This window comes from Drosophila tropicalis, unplaced genomic scaffold (assembly GCF_018151085.1).
Source record: "Drosophila tropicalis isolate 14030-0801.00 unplaced genomic scaffold, ASM1815108v1 contig_527, whole genome shotgun sequence".
Lineage (NCBI taxonomy): Eukaryota > Metazoa > Arthropoda > Insecta > Diptera > Drosophilidae > Drosophila > Drosophila tropicalis.
In genome coordinates this window covers 31,302-49,821 of record NW_027172999.1, presented here as the reverse complement: position 1 = coordinate 49,821, position 18,520 = coordinate 31,302, and the positions used below count along the sequence as shown (strand labels likewise).

The window sequence follows — 18,520 nt, the reverse complement described above, 5'->3', positions numbered from 1 at the left end:
TTGGACCTCTACACGAAAGATTATGTCACTTTCCATCGAATGAATGAATGCCTCACCCACCTATATGTTTATTCTAGCCGTAGGCTATTCAATTGTCATAGGCAAAGTCACAAAAAAAGCACACACACAAACACACACACAGGTACGCACAGTTGTTGCCAATTACTAAAAGCAATAACAGCAACTAAAAGTATAACCAAAACGCCATAAAAAATGCCGAACGGCAGTTTAAAAACCCTGTTGATCTGTTTTTGTGACCGCTTTTTAGTAGGCGTGCAAGATCTGTTTGGATGGAGGTTTTGTTACGATGCGACAGCACGATGGAGAATTGTGATGAGATTGTCTGCACAGACGGTGACTTTAACGACTACCGAATTCGACGGAGCTCTCTCATTTGGCAGTTACATAACCACAAGCCACAAAAAAAACAACCGACTCAAATACAAACAAACATACTATGCCAACAGCACGTGGTCGATAAGAATCGTCAGACAAATTTTGCGTTACGTATACGACACGTGTGCACCCATTCTCTGTCCAATTGGCCGCCCCTCATTGAACCCCTCTGTCATGAATATGTATATCAAACGGACATATATCAGGCCAAAGCCCACGGATTACTCATTCATATCCACAATTGTGTAACGGCAACTCCAACACAGAGAGAGAGAGAGAGAAAAAGAAGAGTGAGTGAGAAGAAAAAGGGAGATCCAGTCCACATCCAGCTCCACGCAGTCATTAAAAAGTGAATCCAAAGCCAGCAGCTGGAGTCCTCGGCAAAGGCAGCCGAAAGTCAACCAATTTTAAGAAGAAAAAAAGAAAAATATTAGAGCAACAAATTAATATCAATGCAAACAGAGCAACAACATTTTAAATTAAACTTACTACAAAACAGAAATACTCTAATCTACACAACCAATCTAACTTGGCAAGGTTTTATCAATATAGAAATTTCAAAAATCGTATATATATTTATATTTGAAATGTTCATTTCGAGTCTTCTTGTAAGAACGAAACTTTCCAATAAGTTTTTTAGAGTTCTTTCTGGCTTATGGTGACTAATTGCCTTTTGACCTAAACTCTCTTAACCTTAATCTCTTTTAACCAAATTTTGTTATGAACTGTATCCTTTTACCTATATAACTAGATTTTAGACATGTTCATGACTGTATTCAAAAGATCTACTTAATCATTCGTATGTAAGTATTCTTGTTTTTCTAACGTTCAGTTCAATCAGAAACAAACAAGAGGTTGGAATTAGTTTAAAAGTAATCCTTTGCTCATTGAATGGTGATCATAAATTTAGTTCATGAGTTTGGAATGCTTTCGAAGAGTTTCTGCAAGGCTTAAAATTGTCAAATCCATTTAGTCTCATCACATTTACATTACTTTTAATTTAAAGCTTTGTAAATCCAATTTAATATCTATATTGATCGTTCTTGATTACATTCAAAGTAGTCAAAACTTAAATTAAAGTATCTTTATACTTCAATTAGTAATTAAGAGAATTAATGTAATCCAAGTGAATAATTAGTGCAGAGTTAGAAACCTTTCTGAGCTTTGATTATATTGGATTTGATTCAATAAACTTTTGATCTTGTGATTGTTGATTTCATTTGTTGAGCTATTAAACAAAATTTACTTTATTTGGCTATCTAAAGACCATTCAAGATTTTTAGAATCCTTACAACTTTTTCACTTACGATCATTCAAGATAACAGAGTCTTTAGTATATAGTTTATACTCTATAGTAAATATTGAAATATGATAACTCGTTTGTTTGGGCAAACTACTCACAATCGATAATTATTGACTTCTTCCCACATAAATTTAACCTTCTAATAAAGTTGAAATGCCCCACAGGTCTAGTGTATATGTACAATCCAGCTATGCCACTCGACTTTCAATTAAAAAAAAAAAAAGCAAATGAAAAAAAAAAAAACGCAAGAATGACAATCTGATGTCGTCGTCGTCGTAGTCGTTGTTGTGGTCCAAAGAAAAGCAAAAGCTGCTGGCCTGCAATGCATTTTTTTCTCTTTGAGCCGTCCGGAGGTCCGCAATGTCCGTAGCCAAGCCCGAGTTTTTTGAGGTCCCCAAGTCCGAACGGCAATACAATTTACTAGCTTAGACGCTTTGGCATGAATAAATAAAATAGCCAAAGCACATTAACGCCCCGCCGCAGCTGCCAACTGCTGGACGGCCACACAGAGCAGACCATCCGAGGCGAAAACTTGAATCACCCCACCAAGAGCCCACCACGAGCCCACAAGAGAGTCAGCCCAGTCCAAATGCGAAACCGGACCGATATTGAACCAAAGGCTCACCACCTCACCTCGGTTCAGTGCAGTTTCTGGCGCAGCCGATCAAAATAGCAAAGGCTGCGACGACGACTGCAGCAACTACACAATTACAAAAGGAGCAAATGCTGTCCATTGGCAAGCGGGCGGGATAAGGTGGGACAAGGCGGTGGCTGTTGCTGCTTTGGCGCGAAATGGCTAAAAGCAAATTGACGCCAACAACAAAATGCCAGAGCTACAGCCGCAACGGCAAAAGCAACAGTAACTTGGCCAGCGCAGCTCAACAGCAGCAGCAGCAGCGGCGAATGGACCGGACCGGACAGCGATCGTAATTTTTTTTTCTTCCAATTCTTCGTTTTTTTGCAATCCAGTCAAGGGTGTGGTAGCGTCGCTGCCACTGCGCTGCCTTAGTGGTCGGTCTCGTGCACAAAAAGCCGCACCAAAAATATAAGTGACATTTGAATATGATCGACTATCAGTTACCCTCGATCTAGTACTTAAAGGTATTCAGCCTCTTCTGTGACCGTATCATTAATTGGATTTCATCATGTTTGTTTCTGGAAAAATATCGTTTTTACAAGTGTTTTAACTTTTACTGTAGCATAAATATAAGGACCGACCGTTATGAAGAGCCAAAAAGTACCAAATTAAATGGGAGTACCAAATTAAAGCTTATCCTAACTGTCAATTTACTTCAAACTACATTTATTGTAATGGTATCTATTTTGGATAAAATTAGTTAACAACTCCTTAATGGGCTGCTAACTGTTGCCACTTTCAAAGGTAGCCATAAGAATGGTGATCCTTTAATCTACTCTAAACCGACAAAAGAATGACAATGCATCGACTAATCAGGAGTTGAAATACCCTTTTCTTACAGCGCATTTACGGGGGAAAATAGCAAAAAACGAATCACGCTGAATGCTAAAAACAAAAGACTTAGGCAAGAAACTCGACTTGGACTCTCCAGCTTTAGCAGAAACGAGCGGCCTTTGATACAATTTTCTACATCTCACTATGGATGTGGATGTGGATGTGGCTTTTGGAAGTTAGTGTTTTTTGGTGGAATGGTTTTGGATTTATGTAGATGCATCTGTGATGGTGGTGGTACTGGTGGTGCTGTGTGGAGTGGTAGTGGTGGATCGCTACAACACTGTATAACACACAAACCCAACAACACGTTACGGAGGTATATTCAACAGGACAAAAAGCAAGATTAATACAATGGACAAGAGCAATGTAGTTTATAAAATACCATGCAACGGGAATAATGCAGAAAACTGAAGAAAATTACATAGGTACACTTCAATATACAAAAAGCGGCACTTATGGCACTGTGCGGCCAACGTGCGGTGGACATTCACCTTCCATTTTACTGCAGCAAACATGGTAAATGAAGAAAAACATTACACCAAACGGTTCACTTTCGAAATGCTGCAGATAAAAAATACCCTGACAAATATAAGACTTAGTAATAAGGTAGATACCGACAACTACGCTCATTTATACAGGCATTTATTAGGGACAAATCAGTGTATAGCTTAACGTTACAGAGTGCGGACGTGCAAAAATAAGTAGCTGATGTAATCACACTTAAATGTTAGTTTATTCTAAAATGGTGTTTGTTATAAGCATTGCTCTACACAACTGTTAATTTTGGAAAAACTAAAAAAATTTTGGAATCCATAGACTCTTGTGCATAAAACATAGTTAAGATCTCAACTCGGTTCAAAGAGGATTTTTACATTGATATTTAGATAATATATGAAATATGAAATCTAGCTTGGTATATTCGTGTATATCTTCCATCAGTGGCTTAATCCTTTTATTAACCACTTCGAAGCGATTTCATGTTGCCTTGATTTGTCATCATTAGTGTTCACGCCACTGAGTGAACAGCAGGGAGGGAGTGGTAGAAATGTTTTTCCAAAAGCGAATACGGTTACGCCGACCACCCGCACTTTTAACTCCAGTTTTACTTTAGCCCGAAACACAGGGATAGCAAGCGAGAATGTTTCCTCGAGCTATGTGATTCGGCAGAACAAGACCTTTGGGGCAAAGCCTACCAGACAGTGGTCAAACGAGTACACGGAAACAGGCAGTCATCCCCATCAGAGACAACCACTGTACGCTCCATCGTCAGCAGCCTATTTCCCGACGCCACGGAGTTATCGCATGTGTCTCCCTTGGGGACACACCTTCAAGTGGAAGAATGCTCGCTTGCTGAGGTCATCGAGACGGTGAGGCGTCAAAAGCCAAATAAAGCCCCGGGTCCCGACTCTATCCCCAACATCGCACTTAAACTGGCAGTAACGATACACCCTCATGTATTCACGGAGTTGTACTCAAAATGCATAAGAGAAGGAGTCTTTCCCACCAGGTGGAAGTTACAAAACCTTGTGTTGTTGCCCAAGCCCGGAAAACCACCAGACGAGGCATCCTCGTATAGGCCCATTTGCCTGTTGGATACAGCTGGCAAGTTGCTGGAGTCGATGCTTTGCTCGAGACTGGAGTCGGCGATATTAGCAGGCGGGGGCTTATCCGAGCACCACGTGAAGGACGCGTTTAACTCAGCAAGGTGGGATCGCATACTGGACGCGCTGGCAACATTCAATATCCCAAGCTACTTGATGAACTGCGTGCGGAGCTACTTTCGCGACAGGAGAATCCGATACTTAACGGATGATGGCCTGGAAGAAATAGGGGTATCGGCTGGTGTTCCACAAGGATCCGTCCTGGGCCCCTTGTTATGGAACACCATGTACGACGGAGTCCTGCGCCTTGAGTTCGAGCAGCACACACACATTGTCGGGTTTGCTGACGACGTCGCTCTGGTGGTTTCGGCCAAGGACCTTCACGTCGCCGAAGAGCGTTGTAGCGTGGCGATAGCCAAAGTTGGCCACTGGCTATCGGCCGCAGGGCTTAAATTGGCAGCGCAAACGACCGAGGCGGTGCTCATTAGCAGCCGGAAGCGCGTCGAAACCGCAAAAATCAGAGTAGGTGACTCCCTCGTGGTATCCAAGCGTGCCATTAAATACCTAGGTGTCATGCTTGACACTAGACTGTCCTTCAAGGAGCACTTAGAATACTGCAGTAACAAGGCAGCTGCGTGGCCCGAAGCAAGGACGGCGCCTGCTACTATCGAGCGTAGTAAAATCCACTGCCCTGTACGCAGTTCCTTCGTGGATTAAAGGTGTGGAGGTTAGGAGCTACAGGAGGAGCCTCGAGTCGACTCATCGTCTAAGTGCTATTAGGGTGTGTAGCGCTTTCCGCACCATATCCGATGACGCAGCTCTGGTGATCGCTGGAATGATGCCCATCGATGAATGTGCGGCAATTGCGTCGGCCACGTTTGTAGCATCAAGGCAATCAAGTGGCAGCAACATAACCCAACCAAGAGGACAGGCACGACTCATGGCATGGCAGCACTCCATGCGTAGATGGCAAGAGAGGTGGGACTCCTCGCCCAAGGGACGGTGGACCCATGCACTAATCCCGGACATCACACAATGGGTGTCGAGGAAGCATGGTGAGGTTGACTACTACCTTACTCAGCTCATGAGCGGCCACGGGTGCTTCAGGAGTTACCTGAAGAGGTTCCACCACGATGTCTCCGACGAGTGCACATGGTGCGGCGCTGGCATCATAGAAGATGCGAGTTATGTGCTGCAACACTGCCCAAGATTTGACGAGGAAAGACACCGGTTGGAGAGGGTCATGTAACCATTTAGAATAAGCTAGCAATAAGATACTCAATAAATCAGTTCTTGTGAGACAATTGAAAAGTAAAGACGTGTACCACAATTTCAGAAGTGGGATAACAGTGAAAAAAAATATTTTTTATTTTTTTTTCATTGCAAAATCACACAGCCTATAAAGTGTCTGAAATAAATCAAGAACTTTTTGTTTTTAAATATTTAAATGGAAACCATTGAATTAAATAAGTACAGCGCAACCCAGTTGCGAAAGTGGCCATCGAATGGATTGCTGGTCGCAGTAACATTTCTTTTCGACATAAACTGAAAGGATTATTAGGATTAGTAAACCATAACACTATTAGAAGAACTGAAAGTAAAGCAATTCTAGTAATAAAGAAAAGATAAGTTCACAAAGCACGGCACGCATACACATATGGTTTATATAGAGATGCGCTTGTGTGTATGCACGTAGTAGCAGCGGTTGAGCAGAGCCGATCTGTATAGGTATATAATCTTATATATATAATGAAGTAAGTCGACTCGCCGACTTGGATTTCACCAGGTGAAACAAATATTTTAAATTTCGAATGTATGTCAATTAAATTGTTTTTACATGCCTCATACTATGTGCTATCTCGCTCACTCCACAAACACACGAGCACTCTAGCGCCGCTACTAGCCAACGGCCAATCCTGGCCTTATGCACGTTCATACTCATATTTTGCATGTTTCTTGTCCGATTTGGTAGTTTGGTAGAAATAGTTAGTCTGGCGAATTTGAATGCGAAATCAAAAACTACAGAAAGAAATCGGTTTATTACAAATTATGGATGCGAAAGTCGACGTGGCAAAATATGAGAAGATGTATACTCTGCGCGCATACTAAGCCAGTGTACATACTAAATTTGGTGACTTTAGCTTTGTTAGTTTTTGACAAAATCAGTTTTGTTTGATTTGCGGGGGCGGAATTGGGCGTGGCAAAATTTTTAAATAGCCAATATCTGCGCGTCTATTGAACTAGTCTACATACCAAATTTAAAGTCGGTAGCTGTCATAGTTTTTAAGAAAATCTGTTTTATGTAAATTCCGGGAGCGGAGGGGGCGTGGCAAAAAGTGTGAACAATTAGTTTCTGCGCGCTAACTAAACGAAAATATAAACCAAATTTGATGTCTATAGCTGTTATACTTTTTAAGAAAAATAGTTTTATGTGATTCTGTTATGTGATACATTTACATACTACATGATTCGGTGTCTCTAGCTCTTATAGCCTCCGAGATCTGCGTGTTCATACAGACGGACGGACGGAAGGACAAACGGACAGACGGACGGCTAGATCGACTCGGCTGTTGATCCTGATCAAGAATATATATACTTTATAGAGTCGGAGAAGCTTTCTTCTGCCTGTTACATACATTTTGGAGACTTTAATATACCATTTCACCCTATGAGTGTATTGTATAAAAAGTCCGATTTGTTCAACTCGAGATCTGCTGAAGCAAATTTTATGTTTATTGATTTGTTGTATTTATCTCTGCCCCGAATAGCAGAATACACCTTAAGAACAATAAATAATTGCCGGAAATCCGTTAAAACAGTTAATTTTTTTTTTTTGCCTGTGGGCATCACCTAGTCATACTAACATAAGTCCCACAGTGGATCCTCACACTACCAAGTTATCTCAGTTATCTACATTTATAAGATCCACACACATACATGTAACCATTTAGAATAAGCTAGCAATAAGATACTCAATAAATCAGTTCTTGTGAGACAATTGAAAAGTAAAGACGTGTACCACAATTTCAGAAGTGGGATAACAGTGAAAAAAATATTTTTTATTTTTTTCATTGCAAAATCACACAGCCTATAAAGTGTCTGAAATAAATCAAGAACTTTTTGTTTTTAAATATTTAAATGGAAACCATTGAATTAAATAAGTACAGCGCAACCCAGTTGCGAAAGTGGCTGGAAAACCTAGGCCTCCAAAAAAGTGGCACTAAAGCTGCATTGGCCGCACGACTCAACCTGGTGCCTCCCGAAGCCCGAGGATCATGCCCACCTCCGGATGGCACAGACGAACCACACCTAGATGTTGAGGAATTCGACCAGCAAGTTCCAGATGAAATCGAAGGCGCCGTTGGTGGCATAGAACTCAGCAACGAGAGTGAGCAGGACAGTGATGACGCGCAGTCCGAACTCAATCACGACGTTGGCGCCTCTGCAGTCTGTAATGAGCGTGAGCGAGATAGCGACGACGCGCCTTTCGCGCGCGAATCTGAATTTATTGGTGAGCAACCGAACGAGCGAGACGGCGAGATAGGAGCGTCACAAAAAAGCGCGCGTGAATCGGTTACAGAGTTGGAACTCTTGCGTCGCCAATTGGAACTCATTCAAGCTGAAAACATATTGCTTAAGTAGTCCAATTCGATGCGAAATAGTGTGACCGCGTCTAAATTGCCAAACTCGGTAACCAACACTAATCACAACAGCGTTGTCGGCACTACACAGCTCAGAAGTGAGCAAAACAAGGTTGCCATATCTGAAGCCGCTAACATCAACCATGTGAATTTATTTTCAAGGGAAAACTCCAAATTCGCCATGGTAAAGGAAATGCTCCCAATATTCGACGGTGCAGGGGAAGCTAAAGTAAATATTTGGATCGCTCAGCTGAACGCCGTGGCCAAGATGTACGATCTCAATGACGAAGTCGTTCGCACACTGATTATGTCCAAAGTAAAAGACCGCGCCCAGGTCTGGCTATACTCGAACGAAACTTTGTTGGCTATGCCGGTGACACAGCTGTTCAATCAAATGTTGCGTCGCAAATTCCAGGACCGGAAATGGAAGACCACCGAAAATTTTTCAACATATTTCAAGGAGAAGATCCTTCTGGCAGCAGAAATCCAAATGGATGATGAGGAATTAATCGACAATATCATCGAGGGAATTCCCGATGAAACAGCAGGCCCACATGCAATGCTTCGTCACGACTCAACATCTATTGCAGGCTTTCGATAAAGTTACCTTGCGTAAGCGCTCGCAGGTTATTCAACGATCGAGGGTGGTTGTCAATGGCGTTTCTTCTAAGGTCGGAAGATGCTTCAACTGTAACGTAATCGGACATTTTGCGGCCGATTGCAACAAACCGAAGCGCGAATATGGAGCCTGCTACGCATGCGGCAGCCTGGACCATTTGGTATCGAAATGCAGCGAGAGAAAAACGGAGCGTAAAAACGAATTTAATGCCTAATCGATACTGGGAGTCCAATTAGTTTTATCAAATTTTGTTGCATTGAAAAAAATATTGAATCACGTCAACTTTGAAGTCAATGAAGACAATACCACCTACTTTGGATTAAATAACAGTAAATAACAGTTTTGTTATTATAAATAAAGAAAGAATTTATTTTGAACTACTAGTTGTGACAAACGGATCGATGGCATATAACGTTGTGTTAGGCAGAAATTTCTTAAGAAATGGTAATTTCGTATTCGTAAGCAAAAATGATCGAACTTTTGAAAGTGATAGCTGTAAAAATGATCGAACTTATGAAAACGATAGCTGTAAAAATGATCGAACTTATGAAAATGATAGCTGTAAAAATGATCGAACTTATGAAAATGATAGCTGTAAAAATGATCGAACTTATGAAAATGATAGCTGTAAAAATGATCGAACTTATGAAAATGATAGCTGTAAAAATGATCGACCTAATGAAAATGACAGATGTAAACATGATCGGCAATATGAAAAGAAGAGTTGTAAAAATCACCGACTTGCTGAAAGCGATAGTATAAAAATCAATCAAATTAATGAAAAGGATAGCACTGAAACGAATAGAATTTCTGAGAATGATGGCATACAAAATGAGAAAGTTAGAAGGAATAATAATGCTAAAGCAAAAGAAATTATAGAAAGAAACGATAGAAGTTATACAAATGTAAAAATAGTAAATAATGATCGTAAAGAGGATGTTCTTAAAAATAAAAAGGTTAGTGATAATAGTGCAAAGCAAAAATGGCAAGAAAATACAAAAAAATCAGTCGAAATTTTAGAGTATGCGAAGAATGAACAATCAGCGCTTGAAATATTGTCAATTGAGTATCCCGAACCAAATGAAAGTAGTTCGCTAAAAATCAACGATAATTGTAACGCTAAGTTAAGAAAGGAACTCATAGATATTTTTAGTCAATTTTATGTCAAAGTCAAAAGACCAGATCATCCGTCAGTTAAATGGGAAATGAAACTAAATTTTGAGAACACGAAACCCTTTAATTATCCCCCGAGACGTTTGTCATTTGCAGAGAAAGCCCAAGTCCAAAACATGCTAGATGAATACATTAAAAACGGAATTATACGAGTAAGCGAGTCAGAGTACGCATCACCAATAGTACTTGTTAAAAAGAAATCCGGAGAACTTAGAATGTGTGTAGATTACCGAACCCTGAACAAGAACATGCTCAAAGACAATTACCCCACACCTTTAATAGATGATCTTATAGACAAACTTTCGGGAAAGAGAGTATTCACCAAGTTAGACTTAAAAAATGGCTTCTTTCACGTCTTTATGCACGAAGACTCTATCAAGTACACGGCGTTTACAACACCGATGGGTCAATACGAATGGCTTCGAATGCCATTTGGACTACGAAACGCCCCCGCAGTTTTTCAAAGATATGTTAATAAAAATTTTTCTGACTTAGTTCGAGAAGACAAGGTTTTAATTTACATGGACGACATATTGATAGCAACAAAGGATAGTAAAAGTCATTTAGAAATATTAACAGAAGTTTTCAAACGTTTAGTTGCCAACAAACTTGAATTACGAATTGACAAGTGCGAATTTCTTCAGGAACAAACTAAATATTTGGGATACGTGATTACAGGAGACGGCATCAAGCCAGATCCAAAAGGATTACAGGCAGTTAGCGATTTTCCAGTACCGGCTAAAACACATGAGGTACAGAGTTTCCTAGGGTTATGCTCTTATTTTCGACGATTTGTTAAAGATTTTTCAACAATAGCAAAACCATTGTACGATCTGGTGAGAAAAGATAGAAAATTTGAGTTCGGTGGTAAAGAATTAGAATGTTTTGAAAAATTGAAAAGAAATTTGTTAGAAGCCCCTATACTTGCTTTGTACAACCCGACCGACCCAACAGAGTTACACTGCGACGCTAGTGCCCTTGGTTTTGGTTCAATGCTTTTGCAAAAGAAGAAAGATAATAAGATGCACCCAGTGTTCTATTTTTCTAGGCGTACAACAGATGTAGAAGCCAAGTACCATAGTTTCGAACTCGAGACACTAGCCGTAGTGTATTCATTGAAACGTTTTAGAATATATCTTCAAGGATTAGAGTTCAAGATAGTCACGGACTGTAGTGCACTTACGGTAGCACTTAATAAGAAAGAACTTTCTCCCAGAATAGCTCGGTGGGCTCTCCTTCTTCAAGACTATGATTATACCCTAGAGCATCGAGCCGGAAAGCGCATGCAGCACGTTGATGCGCTTAGCAGAAACACACATATACTCAGCATTGATTCCAATTCGTTCGAAGAGAAACTAATTATTTGTCAAAGTAGAGATGAGAAAATTAAAGAAATCCTAACGAAACTACAGAATACAGAACACAAAAATTATGAAATGCGCAATGGCATAGTGTACAGAAAAAAAGATAAGGAATCTCTTTTATTTTATGTCTCGAAAGAAATGGAAAGTCATGTCATGTATAGTTATCACGATCAGTTAGCCCATATCGGAGTAGACAAAATGGTATATGTTATTTCAAAAAGCTATTGCGTTAAAGAAAAATGCAAACAGCATGTACAAAATTGTCTAAAATGTATATCTTATTCAGATAAAAATGGAAAAGAGGAAGGCTTTCTTCATAACATTCCTAAGCAAACGGTCCCTTTTGATGTCATACACATAGATCACTATGGTCCAATAGATAAGAGCAGATCTAACAAGCACATATTAGTAGTAATCACTAATTCACAAAGTTCGTTCGTCTGTACCCAACGAAAACTACAAAGTCAAAAGAGGCAGTATTAGCATTAAAAGACTATTTTAGAGCATATAGTAGACCCAAGTGCGTTATTTCAGATAGAGGAACTTGCTTCACATCAAAAGAATTTGAAGAATTTTTTAGTCGAAAACGAAGTTAAACACATAAAAATCGCTACAGGATCTCCGCAAGCCAACGGACAAGTAGAAAGGGTGAATAGAAGTTTGGGTCCAATGATCGCTAAGCTGACTGAGCCGGACAAAGGATTGTATTGGGACACAATCTTAGAAACAGTTGAATATGCACTTAACAACACGTTACAAAGGTCAATCAGTCAGCATCCAAGTAAAGTTTTGTTCGGAGTTGCACAAAGAGGAAAGGTTTTAGATACATTGAAAATTAGCCTAGATGAATTAAATAAAATAAGCATAGATAGAAACTTGGATAGAACAAGACAGGAGGCGGGTAAAAGTATAGAAAAAGTACAAACGTATAATAAGTTAAAAGTAGACTCTAAAAGAAAAGATCCCGTTAAGTAAAAGGCAGACGATTTGGTGATGGTTAGGAATTTCGACTCACATATAGGAGTGTCTAAAAAACTTATTCCCAAGTTCAAAGGTCCGTATAGAGTGACAAAAGTGCTGCGCAATGACAGATACGTTTTGGAGGATGTTGAGGGTTTTCAGCAAACCAGACTTCCTTATAAAGGAGTATGGGCCATAGAAAAAATTTTATTAATTTAAAAAAAAAAAATATGAGGGGTGGGGGTTTTTTGGGGTTGGGGTGGTTTTTTTTTAATTAATAATTAAAAAAAAATAATTTTTTTTTTTAGTTCACCAACAAAATTTTTTTTTTTTTTTTTTTTTTTTAAAAAAAAAAAAAAAAAAAATTTAAAAATTTAAAAAAAATTATTATTAAAATATTAAAAAAATTTTTTTTTTTGGGAAAAAAGAAAAGAAAAGAGTGTACCACATGCCTAAACAAAGTTTGAGGGCACTGTTATTTTAATATCACTATTTCGATAATTTTGGTTTTGTGCAGTGACATAATAAAACGAAGAAGGGCCTTGGTTCGTGCTTCTCAAACAAGAGCACAGAGAAGCAACCCTTGAAACGGTTAGGTTAGAAAGAAGAAATCTTCGAGCTTATCATACAGATGAACAGAGAAATAAACTTCGAAGAAGAAATGGTTCAAGTATTGATTGGAATTCAGCAGACTTTCTCTATAATTGCACCAACGACTCAAGCTTCCATCGATTAGTTTGCATTGGTGCTATGAACTTTGTCTGCCAGCATTTTGGCACATTGCTGTTGAAACGACTGGTTTGTGCTGCCTTAATGGTGAAGTAAAATTTCCATTATTGGTCCCACAACCAACACTAGAATGACGGAATTTTCTAGCAAACACTCAAAAATACAGTTAAACGTGAACGTAATATGATCCGCATGAACTAATTCAATCAGTTTAATGGAATCTAGCACTGCTAAATCCAAAACAGAGGGAAGTCTTTGATACACTGATTAATAAAAAATTTTTGATGGAAATTGTGGCTTTTTTTCGGATGCCCCTGGTGAAACTAAGAAGACATTCCTCATGTCATTGAGTTTAACCACTGAACGTGCGAGATCCGAAATTGACCTTCAAACTACTGAACAACCGACATACAGCATTTCAAAACACTCCGCAATGGCCAAAGTTTTAGTAGCATGAAAAATTGGACGAGTGCAGAATGGCACACAAACGCGCATTGGAAGCACTTGACATTGAAAGATGTTTTGGTGGTGATGATTTTATTATCTGGCGGTTTTCTACAAAACCTACCATTCCAAGATCTATATAAAATCTTGTGACGATATATAAAGAAGCTCCAACTGTCTGTAAGCATGAATATTGCACTGTTAAACTATCTATCTGCTGATGATTTCTCTAAGCAATTGCTGAGTATTGGTAATAGCCGTGTTCCTGCTGACGAATAGAGCGGTTAAATATCATTTCCCCAAAATTTTTCAATTTCGACTCATCAAAAAACGAGCATAATAACAAAGTATTCCCGGATATCATACCGTGAAGACAAGCAATTGACTCGTCTCATTCGACATTGTGTTGTGTTGAAACCAAGAGCTGAATTCGAATGGGACAATATTGTGGGGGTGTTGTAATAAACATTAGAAAACCTGAATAATTTAGTTTTTTTACTTTTTACAATCGGTAATATAATTTCGTAAGGAACATAAAAACCTAGAATGGTGGTAGTTTGCTTCCGCATTGTTTAAGTTGCTCTATATGTATGTTCACTTACCAAGTACTTATCAAAAAATTCAATCTCAGATTCGAGAACTGTATACTTTTGGGAGTTTAATAGTCCTGTAGGATGAGATGGTCAGCCACATTAGAAGATTAAATTAATAAGTACCGCCCGTATTGGTAATCCCTAAGGACCAAGTCAGTTAAATACCTAAATCGCTTAAAAATTATGTTACACTTACCGAACTTTAACAAAATATTTCACGTTTCGCTTTTTTACAAGAAAAACATTTTCAATTTTAAAAAACTTGTAAAGGACGAAAACTACAAGATAGAAAAAAAAGTATAATATTATCTAAAAGAAGTGTTTGACTGTGATGTTTTTTAGAAACGATTTTTAGTAGGTTGAGTTCGAGGGCCTTAATTTTTAAGTCATGGATTGCTTTGATCTTGAACAAAGGACTACTAAGATGAACGATTTTAAATCACATTTTTTAAATTTTGAAGTAAAGTAATCGATTAAAAAACGTGGTAATTGATTACATTAACCCTTACTTTATTGGCAAAATTACTGAAATGTGTTATTCACAGATTAATTCAGTTTCTTTTTTTATTAATGTGTGAAAATGCTTATTTATTTTATGAATAAATTTTATCGTGCTTGAGTAAGTGTGCCCGTGTCCTCTCTATTATCGACTAAATTAATCGAAGGAAAATATGACGGCTCAATCGTTAGGTTGAACTTAAAAAATATAACAATATAATGAGTGAGAAATAATATAGTGCTAAAACGCCCATTAAGATGAACAAATTTATGTAAAAAAAATCAAAGAAGCTAACATCGGCTATGCCGAAGTTTGTATACCCTTGCAGTCCTTGGTAATAATAATTTTACATGTTCAAAATTTGTTTTCTGCAACTCAATTCATCAATATACAAACAAAACAATTTTACTCTCATATTATCAAATATGTAAATTTCATAGCATACTCGATTTTTATGAAAATGTTTCTTCTAGTTCTTCTAGAGCTATTTTATATAGTGGTCCGATCCTTATGGTTTTCATACTTTTTTTCCGGGTAATAAGCCCGATAGCCCTTAAGACGGCTGAGTAAAACGCGTACGCACTGAGACGGACGGACAGACGGACATGGCTATATCGACTCAGCTTCTCACGCTGATCAAGAATATATATACTTTATAATACCCTCTGCAAGGGTATAATGATTTTCTTTAGACAAATTGAGATCTGAAATTGTGAATTTCAAGTTTATATTTTGTAATCTGAAATGGGGAAATTTACTACCTGATGCTAACTTTAATACCGTGAATGACGAAAGCGACAACGAAGAAGATGGTAATATTGAAGTTAACGATAATTATGTACAAGATGAAAGAGACAAATTCAACCCTTCAGTAGCCAAGACTTGCTTTAAATTTTCATAACGTTGAATATTCAATTAAATCGTTTAATGGTGAAGATACCCTTTCCATTGAAGTACAAATTAATGAATTCGATTATCTTGTAACCATAGTTTATTGGAATGATTTACAAATATTTATATTTGCAAAACTGTCATTAAAAGGATTACATATAAAAGCTTTTTGTTGCGAGCGAGCGAGGTATTTCTAACTGGTTAAAACTAAAAAAGGCGCCTTTCAATGAATTCAAGTCGACTACGAATAGTGCTCAATTGCACGAAATGATGGCTGATCGGAAAATGAGGAAAAAAGCCATGTGTTCAATCAAACAACCATTCGTAATTGACGGACAAGAAATTAAAATCAGTATTTTTAGTAATTGATCTACAATTTCTTGACGAAGACTTGCTATTAACGCGAAGAATTTTGTAAAAGTGTGAAAGTAAAAATTAATCATGAATAATTGTAAAAAACGTGACAGCATCGAGTTTGAAACGGAAATTTCGGTGTTGATAAGAATAATTTAAATACATTAAATGTCGACGAGATTGAATTAAATACTGAAGCTAACGTAAGCAATTACGCAAAGAACGAGGTACGCGAACTGATTTAAAACTATAAATGCAAATGTAAATGCAAAGTCGACAAACGTGAAAATCCGAATCGTAGTCAATGATGATACCCCAATATACTCACGTCCGCATGGATTCGGTTATAACTACGTGTGTCGATATGCAATATGATATAACCTCACTCTCCCGCTGCGGCGGCATATACACATACATACTCTTATGTAAACATTTATACATTTATACATAAATATGTTTATACATAAGCATACCGTTCCTCTGCCTGCATTGCTAGCAAAGCAGCTACGCGGTCTTAGCTTTAATTAACAAATGTATCAGAATCAAGAATCATTGAATAAACTGAGCTCAAATGCAAAAAACATATTTGTGTCCCATATAAATATTCAAACTTAATACAATCTTGGATGATTATCCTACAATTGTTTCGGTTTTTTTTAACATATTTTAAAATGCCAAAAATAAACAACAAATAACGAAGGACAATTCCTGTAGATTCAGTAAAGAAATGCTGAAATGGCAAACCGTTTTAACTGTTAAGTTAATCATGGAATCCGGGAAGGTTGGTGATCGTAAGGATATAACTTTTCATAATCATATCTAAGTGTTCCTTTTCAGCAATTGGCTATGCAGCTGCCGATCTCAGCTACGATATATGACCTGAAGTCAGAACTTGAACGGCATCTAAAAGTGCAATCGGAAATGTTGAAGATAACCGCATCAGGTGTTACGTTAGCTGAATCCGATCTCGTTACAGAAGTAGCTGGTCTAGGCAACAAGAAACGCAGCAAGCCGGTGTTGTCATGCTATAACGGAAACAATATGGTGGGCTTGATACTGTTTTCTCTTAAAGCAGAGGATGTTGCGGTTCCGTTAGTCGATAACCAGGTGTCGGATTCTTTAGTCATTGATCTTTGCTCTGGGTCTAGCAGCGATTCCACATATGATTGCAAACGCGGTCTAAAGCGAAAGGGCAATACACGCGAAAATCCTATGCCTTCTAAGAAGTAAGCGCAAGGAATAGAAGATCCGAATTAGATATAACAGAATATTCTGTCTATTGAATTTAGGTTCAAAAATGATGTCGAATTTAGTGAGGAGAGTATTCCAAGCACGTCATCCGTTGGAGCCATAATAGAGGCTTGCGGTATGGGAGGCTGCGGGATTAAGTCCAGGACTAAACCAGTCGAATCCGAATCGGACCTGGAAACGGAGGAAAATGGACTGCGGCCACCATACATGGATATATTGCCAGAAAACAGGCCGTTTGTGCTGGTGGTCTCTTCAGATTGTGCGAAGGATTATTACCATCTTGAAGATTTCTTCGGCAGTTTCCAGGATTATAGAAGCGTTGCATGCCTCATTCAATGAAGTGGCTCCCGTAACGGAGTTCAATGGACGACTGTTCGAGGCAGCCGCTGATGAAGATACAATGGAATGGGTGGCAAGAAATATTTGTTCTATGGGACAGTTTGAGGACATAAGTCTTATTAATTTCTTACGGTTAACCGCTGCAAGAGTTACATGGCCAAAAGTGGAGTGTAGCCTGAAACTTATTTTTAAGCTCCTAGAAAGCCAGAACTGTAATATTTCGACAGAGAAATGGGCAGTAGTTATTCAAAAAATCTGCCGCGCTCTTCCCCTGAAAACGACACAGATATTTGCATTAATGAACAGGTCGAGATCTGGATGGATGCGGAGAGTGCCGATGCGATCAAAGAACGCTCTTATCGTTTGAAATATAGCTTCTGGAGGATACCATTTGAATTTTGCGATTAGTTGAGAAGTTGATGTATATATTTTTATGTTGTGGAATATATTTTTTTATATTAAAGATGAGTTTTGAAATAACGCTGAAAAAGAAATTTCGGAATTTCAAATAATTTTAAATTTTTGGTTTAAAACAGTAAAACAGATTATGTGATCCGCAGAGACAAGTGCCTGATTCGCCACGAGCACGCTATAACCCAAATTGATCCAATGTGATGGAGCAGATGATCCAATTTCAATTTTGTGACTAGACGTTGTTTATATGATTGTTTCTGGAAAAATGTATGTGCTAAGAAAACTTTCACTGTTTTTCGGTCACTCACACGACAAAAAAAAATGACTTGACAAATAAGCGAAATTACGGTAAAATCGTACTCTTACGGCTCTCTTTATATTTTTTACGGTTAGTTCACGTGTCTAAGTTTCATTTAAGAGCAGAACATTTACGGTTACAGAACCTCTAATGCAGTAAATAATTTAAAGAGTAATCTCT

The 18,520-nt window shown here is 38.3% G+C and overlaps 1 long non-coding RNA gene across 3 annotated transcripts in view; it reads right to left on the bottom strand.

Moving 5' to 3' along the window:
• The window catches only part of LOC137574981 (uncharacterized), a 56,661-nt gene extending 41,985 nt beyond the window's left edge, over positions 1–14,676 (bottom strand). The window contains exons 1-3 of one of the 3 annotated variants that reach the window (XR_011032099.1): positions 14,491–14,653; positions 14,304–14,435; positions 6,268–6,316 (exon numbers count right to left, since the gene is read on the bottom strand). This is a non-coding gene — a long non-coding RNA (uncharacterized lncRNA). Of the gene's footprint in view, positions 1–6,267; positions 6,317–14,177; positions 14,200–14,303; positions 14,436–14,490 lie in introns of those variants that run through there. The other 2 variants (XR_011032100.1, XR_011032098.1) reach the window with 2 other exon arrangements.
• Between the last annotated feature and the right edge of the window lie 3,844 nt (positions 14,677–18,520).